This window comes from Eubalaena glacialis, chromosome 12 (assembly GCF_028564815.1).
Source record: "Eubalaena glacialis isolate mEubGla1 chromosome 12, mEubGla1.1.hap2.+ XY, whole genome shotgun sequence".
In the NCBI taxonomy this organism is placed as follows: domain Eukaryota; kingdom Metazoa; phylum Chordata; class Mammalia; order Artiodactyla; family Balaenidae; genus Eubalaena; species Eubalaena glacialis.
In genome coordinates, this window is record NC_083727.1 from 77,223,393 (window position 1) to 77,237,748 (window position 14,356).

The window sequence follows — 14,356 nt, forward strand, 5'->3', positions numbered from 1 at the left end:
TAACCCTAACCCTAACCCTAAACTACCCTTGACTGCTTTTACCTCCATTAGATTTCCTAAGCACTAGTGTTTTAAGGAACAGGTTAAAAAGAAAATCCTAATGTGATTTTTTTATAATGTGTTTAGTCTTTATCTTATCTTATTGACTAAAATCTTCTCCATGGCTGGACCCCCAATAATATTCCTTTACGTGCTAAGTGGCATCTAGAGAGTGGGATAGGTTTAATAAATACCCTAATCCTAACGTGTACCCTAACCCTAAACCATAACCTAACCCTAATGCGTAACCTAATCCTCACCCAAACCCTAACCCTGACACGTACGCTAATCCTAACCCGTAACCTAAAGCAATCCCTAACACTAAAACTAACGCTAACCCTAACCCTAACCCATACCCTACGCCATACCCTCACCCATACCCTCACCCGTACCCTAAGCCATACCCTAAACCTAACCCTAACCCTAACACATACCCTAACCCTAACGCGTACCCTAACCCTAAGCCAAACCCTAACCCTGACACGTACGCTAATCCTAACCCGTACCCTACACCAATCCCTAACCCTAAAACTAACCCTAACACTAACCCAAACCCATACCCTACGCCGTACCCTCACCCGTACCCTAAACTGTACCCTTAGCCGTACCCTAACCCTAACCCTAACCCATACGCTACGCCGTACCCTCACCCGTACCCTAACCCGTATCCTAAGCCGTACCCTAACCCTAACCCTAACCCTAACCTATACCCTACGCCGTAACCTCACCCGTACCCTAAGCCGTACCCTAAGCCGTACCCTAACCCTAACCCTAAACGTTACCCTAACCCTAACCGATACTCTACGCCGTACCCTAACCCGTACCCTAACCCGTATCCTAAGCCGTACCCTAACCCTAACCCATACCCTACAGTGTACCCACACCCATACCCTCATCCGTACCCTAAGCCGTACCCTAACCCTAACCCTAACCCTAACCCATATGCTACGCCGTACCCTCATCCGTACCCTATCCCATACCCTAAGCCGTACCCTAACCCTAACACTAACCCTAACCCTAACCCTAACCCTAAAGTACCCTTGACTGCTTTTGCCTCCATTAGATTTCCTAAGCACTAGTGTTTTAAGGAACAGGTTAAAAAGAAAATCCTAATGTGATTTTTTTATAATGTGTTTATTCTTTATCTTATCCTAGTGACTAAAATCTTCTCCATGGCTGGACCCCAAATAATATTCCTTTACGTGCTAAGTGGTATCTAGAGAGTGGGATAGGTTTAAAAAATACCCTAATCCTAACGTGTACCCTAACCCTAACCCAAACCCTAACCCTAACACGTACGCTAATCCTAACCCGTACCCTAAACCAATCCCTAACCCTAAATCTAACCCTAAACCTAACCCTAACCTATACCCTACACCGTGCCCCCAACCGTACCCTAACCCGAACCCTAAGCCGTACCCTAATCCTAACCCTAAACCTAACTCTAACCCATACCCTAAAACGTACCCTCACACTTACCCTAAACCGTACCCTAAGCCGTACCGTAACCCTAACCCTAACCCTAAACTATCTTTACGCCCTACACTCACTCATAACCTAACCCGTACCCTAATCCTAACCCTAACCCTAACCCTAACCCATACCCTACGCCATACCCTCACCCTTCCCCTAACCCGTACCCTAAGCCGTACCCTAACCCTAACCCTATCCCTAGCCCTAACCCTAACCCATGCCCTACGCGGTACCCTCACACGTACCCTAACGCGTACCCTAAGCCGTACCCTAACCCTAACCCTAACCCATACGCTACGCCATACCCTCACCCGTACCCTAACCCGTATCCTAAGCCGTACCCTAACCCTAACCCTAACCCACACCTATACCCTACGCCGTACCCTCACCGGTACCCTAACCTGTACCCTAAGCCGTACTCTAACCCTAACCCTAACCCATACGCTACGCCGTACCCTCACCCGCACCCTAACCCATATCCAAAGCCATACCCTAACCCTAACCCTAACCTATACCCTATGCCGTACCCTCACCCGTACCCTAACCCGTACCCTAAGCCGTACCCTAACCCTAACCCTAACCCTAACCCTAAAACGAACCCTAAACTATACTTTACGCCCTACCCTCAGTCATAACCTAACCCGTACCCTAAGCCATACCCTAACCCTAACCCTATCCCTAGCCCTAACCCTAACCCATACCCTACGCGGTACCCTCACACGTACCCTAATGCGTACCCTAAGCCGTACCCTAACCCTAACCCTAACCCATACGCTACGCCGTACCCTCACACGTACCCTAACCCGTATCCTAAGCCGTACCCTAACCCTAACCCTAACCCACACCTATACCCTACGCCGTACCCTCACCCGTACCCTATCCTGTACCCTAAGCCATACTCTAACCCTTACCCTAACCCATACGCTATGCCGTACCCTCACCCGCACCCTAACCCATATCCAAAGCCATACCCTAACCCTAACCCTAACCTATACCCTACGCCGTACCCTCACCCGTACCCTATCCCATACCCTAAGCCATACCCTAACCCTAACACTAACCCTAACCCTAACCCTAACCCTAAACTACCCTTGACTGCTGTTGCCTCCATTAGATTTCCTAAGCACTAGTGTTTTAAGGAACAGGTTAAAAAGAAAATCCTAATGTGATTTTTTTATAATGTGTTTATTCTTTATCTTATCCTAGTGATTAAAATCTTCTCCATGGCTGGACCCCAAATAATATTCCTTTACGTGCTAAGTGGTATGTAGAGAGTGGGATAGGTTTAATAAATACCCTAATCCTAACGTGTATCCTAACCCTAACCCATACCCTAACCCTAACGCGTACCCTAACCCTAACCCAAACCCTAACCCTAACATGTACGCTAATCCTAACCCGTACCTTAAACCAATCCCTAACCCTAAATCTAACCCTAAACCTAACCCTAACCCATACCCTACGCCGTACCCTCAACCGTACCCTAACCCGTACCCTAACCCTAACCCTAACCCTAACCCTAAACTATACTTCACGCCCTTCCCTCACTCATAACCTAACCCGTACCCTAAGCCGTACCCTAACCCTAACCCTATCCCTAGCCCTAACCCTAACCCATGCCCTACGCGGTACCCTCACACGTACCCTAACGCGTACCCTAAGCCGTACCCTAACCCTAACCCTAACCCATACGCTACGCCGTACCCTCACCCGTACCCTAACCCGTATCCTAAGCCGTACCCTAACCCTAACCCTAACCCACACCTATACCCTACGCCGTACCCTCACCCGTACCCTAACCTGTACCCTAAGCCGTACTCTAACCCTAACCCTAACCCATACGCTACGCCGTACCCTCACCCGCACCCTAACCCATATCCAAAGCCATACCCTAAACCTAACCCTAACCTATACCCTACGCCGTACCCTCACCCATACCCTAACCCGTACCCTAAGCCGTACCCTAACCCTAACCCTAACCCTAACCCTAACCCTAACCCCTACCCTACGCCGTACCCTCACCCATACCCTATCCCATACCCTAAGCCGTACCCTAACCCTAACACTAACCCTAACCCTAACCCTAACCCTAAAGTACCCTTGACTGCTTTTGCCTCCATTAGATTTCCTAAGCACTAGTGTTTTAAGGAACAGGTTAAAAAGAAAATCCTAATGTGATTTTTTTATAATGTGTTTAGTCTTTATCTTATCCTAGTGACTAAAATCTTCTCCATGGCTGGACCCCAAATAATATTCCTTTACGTGCTAAGTGGTAACTAGAGAGTGGGATAGGTTTAAAAAATACCCTAATCCTAACGTGTACCCTAACCCTAACCCATACCCTAACCCTAAGGCGTACCCTAACCCTAACCCAAACCCTAACCCTAACACGTACGCTAATCCTAACCCGTACCCTAAACCAATCCCTAACCCTAAATCTAACCCTAAACCTAACCCTAACCCATACCCTACACCGTGCCCCCAACCGTACCCTAACCCGAACCCTAAGCCGTACCCTAATCCTAACCCTAAACCTAACTCTAACCCATTCCCTACAACGTACCCTCACACTTACCCTAAACCGTACCCTAAGCCGTACCGTAACCCTAACCCTAACCCTAAACTATCTTTACGCCCTACACTCACTCATAACCTAACCCGTACCCTAAGCCGTACCCTAACCCTAACCCTAACCCTAGACCTAACCCTAACCCATACCCTACGCGGTACCCTCACACATACCCTAAAGCGTACCCTAAGCCGTACCTTAACCCAAAACCTAACCCTAACCCTAACCCAAACGCTATGCTGTACCCTCATCCGTACCCTAACCCGTATCCTAAGCCGTACCCTAACCCTAACCCTAACCCATACGCTACGCCGTACACTCACACGTACCCTAACCCATACCCTAAGCCGTACCTAAACACTAACACTAACCCTAACCCTAACCCTAACCCTAAACTACCCATGACTGCTTTTGCCTCCATTAGATTTCCTAAGCACTAGTGTTTTAAGGAACAGGTTAAAAAGAAAATCCTAATATGATTTTTTTATAATGTGTTTATTCTTTATCTTATCCTCGTGACTAAAATCTTCTCCATGGCTGGACCACAAATAATATTCCTTTACCTGCTAAGTGGTATCTAGAGAGTGGGATAGGTTTAATAAATAACCTAATCCTAACGTGTACCCAAACCCTAACCCATGCCCTAACCCTGACGCGTACCCGAACCCTAACCCAAACCCTAACCCTAACACGTACGCTAATCCTAACCCGTACCCTAAACCAATCCCTAACCCTAAAACTAACCCTAACACTAACCCTAACCCATACCCTACGCCGTACCCTCACCCGTACCCTAACCTGTACCCTTAGCCGTACCCTAACCCTAACCCTAACCCTAACCCATACGCTACGCCGTACCCTCACCCGTACCCTAACACGTATCCTAAGCCGTACCCTAACCCTAACCCTCACCCTAACCTATACCCTACGCCGTAACCTCACCCGTACCCTAAGCCGTAACCTTAGCCGTACCCTAACCCTAACCCTAAACGTTACCCTAACCCTAACCCATACCCTACGCCGTACCCTAACCCGTACCCTAACCCGTATCCTAAGCCGTACCCTAACCCTAACCCATACCCTACACCGTACCCTCACCCGTACCCTAACCCTAACCATAACCCTAACCCATATGCTACGCCGTACCCTCATCCATACCCTAAACCGTATCCTAAGCCGTACCCTAACCCAAACCCTAACCCTAACCTATAACCTACGCCGTACCCTCACCTGTACCCTAAGCCGTACCCTAACCCTAACCCTAACCCTAACCTATACCCTACGCCGTACCCTCACCCGTACCATAACCCGTACCCTAAGCCGTACCCTAACACTAACCCTAACCCATACGCTACGCCGTACCCTCACCCGTACCCTAATCCGTATCCTAAGCCGTACCCTAAGCCTAGCACTAACCCTGACCTATACCCTACGCCGTACCCTCACCCATACTCTAAGCCGTACCCTAAGTCGTACCCTAACCCTAACCCTAACCCTAACCCATACCATACGCCGTACCCTAAACCGTACCCTAACCCATATCCTAAGCCGTACCCTAACCCTAACCCATACCCTACACCGTACCCTGACCCGTACCCTAAGCCGTACCCTAACCCTAACCCTAACCCTAACACGTACGCTAATCCTAACCCGTACCCTACACCAATCCCTAACCCAAAACTAACCCTAACCCTAACCCTTACCCTAACCCATACCCTACGCCGGACCCTAACCCGTACCCTAGCCCGTATCCTAAGCCGTACCCTAACCCTAACCCATACCCTACGCCGTACCCTCACCCGTACCCTCACCCGTACCCTAAGCCGTACCCTAACCCTAACCATAACCCTAACCCTAACCCTAACCTATACCCTACGCCGTACCCTCAACCGTACCCTAAGCCATACCCTAAGTCGTACCCTAAACCTAACCCATACCCTAACCCTAACGCGTAACCTAACCATAAACCAAACCCTAACCCTGACACATACGCTAATCTTAACCCGTACCCTACACCAATCCGTAACCCTAAAACTAACCCTAACCCTAACCCTAACCCATACCCTACGCCGTACCCTCACCCGTACCCTAACCCGTACCCTAAGCCGTACCCTAACCCTAACACTAACCCTAACCCTAACCCTAACCCTAAACTCCCCTTGACTGCTTTTGCCTCCATTAGATTTCCTAAGCACTAGTGTTTTAAGGAACAGGTTAAAAAGAAAATCCTAATGTGATTTTTTATAATGTGTTTATTCTTTATCTTATCCTAGTGACTAAAATCTTCTCCATGGCTGGACCCCAAATAGTATTCCTTTAGGTGCTAAGTGGTATCTAGAGTGGGATAGGTTTAATAAATACACTAATCGTAATGTGTACCCTAACCCTAACCCAAACCCTAACACTGACACGTACGCTAATCCTAACCCGTACCCTAAACCAATCCCTAACTCTAAAACTAACCCTAACCCTAACCCTAAACCTAACCCATACCCTACGCCATACCCTCACCCGTACCCTAAACCGCAACCTAAGCCGTACCCTAACCCTAACCCTAACCCTAACCCATACACTACGCCGTACCCTCAGCCGTACCCTAACCCGTATCCTAAGCCGTACCCTAACCCTAACCCTAACGCTAACCCTACGCCGTACCCTCACCGGTACCATAACCCGTACCCTAAGCCATACCCTAACACTAACCCTAACCCATACGCTACGCCGTACCCTCACCCGTACCCTAATCCGTATCCTAAGCCGTACCCTAACCCTAACACTAACCCTGACCTATACCCTACGCCGTACCCTCACCCATACCCTAACCCGTATCCTAAGACGTACCCTCACCCTAACCAATACCCTACGCAGTACCCTCACCCGTACCCTCACCCGTACCCTAAGCTGTAACCTAACCCTAACCCTAACCCTAACCCCTCCCCTACGCCGTACCCTCACCTGTGCCCTATCCCATACCCTAAGCCGTACCCTAACCCTAAACCAATCAATAACCCTAAAACTAACCCTAACCCTAACCCTAACCCTAACCCATACCCTACGCCGTACCCTCACCCTTCCCCTAACCCGTACCCTAAGCCGTACCCTAACCCTAACACTAACCCTAACCCTAACCCCTACCCTACGCCGTACCCTCACCTGTACCCTATCCCATACCCTAAGCCGTACCCTAACTCTAACACTAACCCTAACCCTAACCCTAACCCTAAACTACCCTTGACTGCTTTTACCTCCATTAGATTTCCTAAGCACTAGTGTTTTAAGGAACAGGTTAAAAAGAAAATCCTAATGTGATTTTTTTATAATGTGTTTAGTCTTTATCTTATCTTATTGACTAAAATCTTCTCCATGGCTGGACCCCCAATAATATTCCTTTACGTGCTAAGTGGCATCTAGAGAGTGGGATAGGTTTAATAAATACCCTAATCCTAACGTGTACCCTAACCCTAAACCATAACCTAACCCTAATGCGTAACCTAATCCTCACCCAAACCCTAACCCTGACACGTACGCTAATCCTAACCCGTAACCTAAAGCAATCCCTAACACTAAAACTAACGCTAACCCTAACCCTAACCCATACCCTACGCCATACCCTCACCCGTACCCTCACCCGTACCCTAAGCCATACCCTAAACCTAACCCTAACCCTAACACATACCCTAACCCTAACGCGTACCCTAACCCTAAGCCAAACCCTAACCCTGACACGTACGCTAATCCTAACCCGTACCCTACACCAATCCCTAACCCTAAAACTAACCCTAACACTAACCCAAACCCATACCCTACGCCGTACCCTCACCCGTACCCTAAACTGTACCCTTAGCCGTACCCTAACCCTAACCCTAACCCATACGCTACGCCGTACCCTCACCCGTACCCTAACCCGTATCCTAAGCCGTACCCTAACCCTAACCCTAACCCTAACCTATACCCTACGCCGTAACCTCACCCGTACCCTAAGCCGTACCCTAAGCCGTACCCTAACCCTAACCCTAAACGTTACCCTAACCCTAACCGATACTCTACGCCGTACCCTAACCCGTACCCTAACCCGTATCCTAAGCCGTACCCTAACCCTAACCCATACCCTACAGTGTACCCACACCCATACCCTCATCCGTACCCTAAGCCGTACCCTAACCCTAACCCTAACCCTAACCCATATGCTACGCCGTACCCTCATCCGTACCCTATCCCATACCCTAAGCCGTACCCTAACCCTAACACTAACCCTAACCCTAACCCTAACCCTAAAGTACCCTTGACTGCTTTTGCCTCCATTAGATTTCCTAAGCACTAGTGTTTTAAGGAACAGGTTAAAAAGAAAATCCTAATGTGATTTTTTTATAATGTGTTTATTCTTTATCTTATCCTAGTGACTAAAATCTTCTCCATGGCTGGACCCCAAATAATATTCCTTTACGTGCTAAGTGGTATCTAGAGAGTGGGATAGGTTTAAAAAATACCCTAATCCTAACGTGTACCCTAACCCTAACCCAAACCCTAACCCTAACACGTACGCTAATCCTAACCCGTACCCTAAACCAATCCCTAACCCTAAATCTAACCCTAAACCTAACCCTAACCTATACCCTACACCGTGCCCCCAACCGTACCCTAACCCGAACCCTAAGCCGTACCCTAATCCTAACCCTAAACCTAACTCTAACCCATACCCTAAAACGTACCCTCACACTTACCCTAAACCGTACCCTAAGCCGTACCGTAACCCTAACCCTAACCCTAAACTATCTTTACGCCCTACACTCACTCATAACCTAACCCGTACCCTAATCCTAACCCTAACCCTAACCCTAACCCATACCCTACGCCATACCCTCACCCTTCCCCTAACCCGTACCCTAAGCCGTACCCTAACCCTAACCCTATCCCTAGCCCTAACCCTAACCCATACCCTACGCGGTACCCTCACACGTACCCTAACGCGTACCCTAAGCCGTACCCTAACCCTAACCCTAACCCATACGCTACGCCATACCCTCACCCGTACCCTAACCCGTATCCTAAGCCGTACCCTAACCCTAACCCTAACCCACACCTATACCCTACGCCGTACCCTCACCGGTACCCTAACCTGTATCCTAAGCCGTACTCTAACCCTAACCCTAACCCATACGCTACGCCGTACCCTCACCCGCACCCTAACCCATATCCAAAGCCATACCCTAACCCTAACCCTAACCTATACCCTATGCCGTACCCTCACCCGTACCCTAACCCGTACCCTAAGCCGTACCCTAACCCTAACCCTAACCCTAACCCTAAAACGAACCCTAAACTATACTTTACGCCCTACCCTCAGTCATAACCTAACCCGTACCCTAAGCCATACCCTAACCCTAACCCTATCCCTAGCCCTAACCCTAACCCATACCCTACGCGGTACCCTCACACGTACCCTAATGCGTACCCTAAGCCGTACCCTAACCCTAACCCTAACCCATACGCTACGCCGTACCCTCACACGTACCCTAACCCGTATCCTAAGCCGTACCCTAACCCTAACCCTAACCCACACCTATACCCTACGCCGTACCCTCACCCGTACCCTATCCTGTACCCTAAGCCGTACTCTAACCCTTACCCTAACCCATACGCTATGCCGTACCCTCACCCGCACCCTAACCCATATCCAAAGCCATACCCTAACCCTAACCCTAACCTATACCCTACGCCGTACCCTCACCCGTACCCTATCCCATACCCTAAGCCATACCCTAACCCTAACACTAACCCTAACCCTAACCCTAACCCTAAACTACCCTTGACTGCTGTTGCCTCCATTAGATTTCCTAAGCACTAGTGTTTTAAGGAACAGGTTAAAAAGAAAATCCTAATGTGATTTTTTTATAATGTGTTTATTCTTTATCTTATCCTAGTGATTAAAATCTTCTCCATGGCTGGACCCCAAATAATATTCCTTTACGTGCTAAGTGGTATGTAGAGAGTGGGATAGGTTTAATAAATACCCTAATCCTAACGTGTATCCTAACCCTAACCCATACCCTAACCCTAACGCGTACCCTAACCCTAACCCAAACCCTAACCCTAACATGTACGCTAATCCTAACCCGTACCTTAAACCAATCCCTAACCCTAAATCTAACCCTAAACCTAACCCTAACCCATACCCTACGCCGTACCCTCAACCGTACCCTAACCCGTACCCTAACCCTAACCCTAACCCTAACCCTAAACTATACTTCACGCCCTTCCCTCACTCATAACCTAACCCGTACCCTAAGCCGTACCCTAACCCTAACCCTATCCCTAGCCCTAACCCTAACCCATGCCCTACGCGGTACCCTCACACGTACCCTAACGCGTACCCTAAGCCGTACCCTAACCCTAACCCTAACCCATACGCTACGCCGTACCCTCACCCGTACCCTAACCCGTATCCTAAGCCGTACCCTAACCCTAACCCTAACCCACACCTATACCCTACGCCGTACCCTCACCCGTACCCTAACCTGTACCCTAAGCCGTACTCTAACCCTAACCCTAACCCATACGCTACGCCGTACCCTCACCCGCACCCTAACCCATATCCAAAGCCATACCCTAAACCTAACCCTAACCTATACCCTACGCCGTACCCTCACCCATACCCTAACCCGTACCCTAAGCCGTACCCTAACCCTAACCCTAACCCTAACCCTAACCCTAACCCCTACCCTACGCCGTACCCTCACCCATACCCTATCCCATACCCTAAGCCGTACCCTAACCCTAACACTAACCCTAACCCTAACCCTAACCCTAAAGTACCCTTGACTGCTTTTGCCTCCATTAGATTTCCTAAGCACTAGTGTTTTAAGGAACAGGTTAAAAAGAAAATCCTAATGTGATTTTTTTATAATGTGTTTAGTCTTTATCTTATCCTAGTGACTAAAATCTTCTCCATGGCTGGACCCCAAATAATATTCCTTTACGTGCTAAGTGGTAACTAGAGAGTGGGATAGGTTTAAAAAATACCCTAATCCTAACGTGTACCCTAACCCTAACCCATACCCTAACCCTAAGGCGTACCCTAACCCTAACCCAAACCCTAACCCTAACACGTACGCTAATCCTAACCCGTACCCTAAACCAATCCCTAACCCTAAATCTAACCCTAAACCTAACCCTAACCCATACCCTACACCGTGCCCCCAACCGTACCCTAACCCGAACCCTAAGCCGTACCCTAATCCTAACCCTAAACCTAACTCTAACCCATTCCCTACAACGTACCCTCACACTTACCCTAAACCGTACCCTAAGCCGTACCGTAACCCTAACCCTAACCCTAAACTATCTTTACGCCCTACACTCACTCATAACCTAACCCGTACCCTAAGCCGTACCCTAACCCTAACCCTAACCCTAGACCTAACCCTAACCCATACCCTACGCGGTACCCTCACACATACCCTAAAGCGTACCCTAAGCCGTACCTTAACCCAAAACCTAACCCTAACCCTAACCCAAACGCTATGCTGTACCCTCATCCGTACCCTAACCCGTATCCTAAGCCGTACCCTAACCCTAACCCTAACCCATACGCTACGCCGTACACTCACACGTACCCTAACCCATACCCTAAGCCGTACCTAAACACTAACACTAACCCTAACCCTAACCCTAACCCTAAACTACCCATGACTGCTTTTGCCTCCATTAGATTTCCTAAGCACTAGTGTTTTAAGGAACAGGTTAAAAAGAAAATCCTAATATGATTTTTTTATAATGTGTTTATTCTTTATCTTATCCTCGTGACTAAAATCTTCTCCATGGCTGGACCACAAATAATATTCCTTTACCTGCTAAGTGGTATCTAGAGAGTGGGATAGGTTTAATAAATAACCTAATCCTAACGTGTACCCAAACCCTAACCCATGCCCTAACCCTGACGCGTACCCGAACCCTAACCCAAACCCTAACCCTAACACGTACGCTAATCCTAACCCGTACCCTAAACCAATCCCTAACCCTAAAACTAACCCTAACACTAACCCTAACCCATACCCTACGCCGTACCCTCACCCGTACCCTAACCTGTACCCTTAGCCGTACCCTAACCCTAACCCTAACCCTAACCCATACGCTACGCCGTACCCTCACCCGTACCCTAACACGTATCCTAAGCCGTACCCTAACCCTAACCCTCACCCTAACCTATACCCTACGCCGTAACCTCACCCGTACCCTAAGCCGTAACCTTAGCCGTACCCTAACCCTAACCCTAAACGTTACCCTAACCCTAACCCATACCCTACGCCGTACCCTAACCCGTACCCTAACCCGTATCCTAAGCCGTACCCTAACCCTAACCCATACCCTACACCGTACCCTCACCCGTACCCTAACCCTAACCATAACCCTAACCCATATGCTACGCCGTACCCTCATCCATACCCTAAACCGTATCCTAAGCCGTACCCTAACCCAAACCCTAACCCTAACCTATAACCTACGCCGTACCCTCACCTGTACCCTAAGCCGTACCCTAACCCTAACCCTAACCTATACCCTACGCCGTACCCTCACCCGTACCATAACCCGTACCCTAAGCCGTACCCTAACACTAACCCTAACCCATACGCTACGCCGTACCCTCACCCGTACCCTAATCCGTATCCTAAGCCGTACCCTAAGCCTAGCACTAACCCTGACCTATACCCTACGCCGTACCCTCACCCATACCCTAAGCCGTACCCTAAGTCGTACCCTAACCCTAACCCTAACCCTAACCCATACCATACGCCGTACCCTAAACCGTACCCTAACCCATATCCTAAGCCGTACCCTAACCCTAACCCATACCCTACACCGTACCCTGACCCGTACCCTAAGCCGTACCCTAACCCTAACCCTAACCCTAACACGTACGCTAATCCTAACCCGTACCCTACACCAATCCCTAACCCAAAACTAACCCTAACCCTAACCCTTACCCTAACCCATACCCTACGCCGGACCCTAACCCGTACCCTAGCCCGTATCCTAAGCCGTACCCTAACCCTAACCCATACCCTACGCCGTACCCTCACCCGTACCCTCACCCGTACCCTAAGCCGTACCCTAACCCTAACCATAACCCTAACCCTAACCCTAACCTATACCCTACGCCGTACCCTCAACCGTACCCTAAGCCATACCCTAAGTCGTACCCTAAACCTAACCCATACCCTAACCCTAACGCGTAACCTAACCATAAACCAAACCCTAACCCTGACACATACGCTAATCTTAACCCGTACCCTACACCAATCCGTAACCCTAAAACTAACCCTAACCCTAACCCTAACCCATACCCTACGCCGTACCCTCACCCGTACCCTAACCCGTACCCTAAGCCGTACCCTAACCCTAACACTAACCCTAACCCTAACCCTAACCCTAAACTCCCCTTGACTGCTTTTGCCTCCATTAGATTTCCTAAGCACTAGTGTTTTAAGGAACAGGTTAAAAAGAAAATCCTAATGTGATTTTTTATAATGTGTTTATTCTTTATCTTATCCTAGTGACTAAAATCTTCTCCATGGCTGGACCCCAAATAGTATTCCTTTAGGTGCTAAGTGGTATCTAGAGTGGGATAGGTTTAATAAATACACTAATCGTAATGTGTACCCTAACCCTAACCCAAACCCTAACACTGACACGTACGCTAATCCTAACCCGTACCCTAAACCAATCCCTAACTCTAAAACTAACCCTAACCCTAACCCTAAACCTAACCCATACCCTACGCCATACCCTCACCCGTACCCTAAACCGCAACCTAAGCCGTACCCTAACCCTAACCCTAACCCTAACCCATACACTACGCCGTACCCTCAGCCGTACCCTAACCCGTATCCTAAGCCGTACCCTAACCCTAACCCTAACGCTAACCCTACGCCGTACCCTCACCGGTACCATAACCCGTACCCTAAGCCATACCCTAACACTAACCCTAACCCATACGCTACGCCGTACCCTCACCCGTACCCTAATCCGTATCCTAAGCCGTACCCTAACCCTAACACTAACCCTGACCTATACCCTACGCCGTACCCTCACCCATACCCTAACCCGTATCCTAAGACGTACCCTCACCCTAACCAATACCCTACGCAGTACCCTCACCCGTACCCTCACCCGTACCCTAAGCTGTAACCTAACCCTAACCCTAACCCTAACCCCTCCCCTACGCCGTACCCTCACCTGTGCCCTATCCCATACCCTAAGCCGTACCCTAACCCTAAA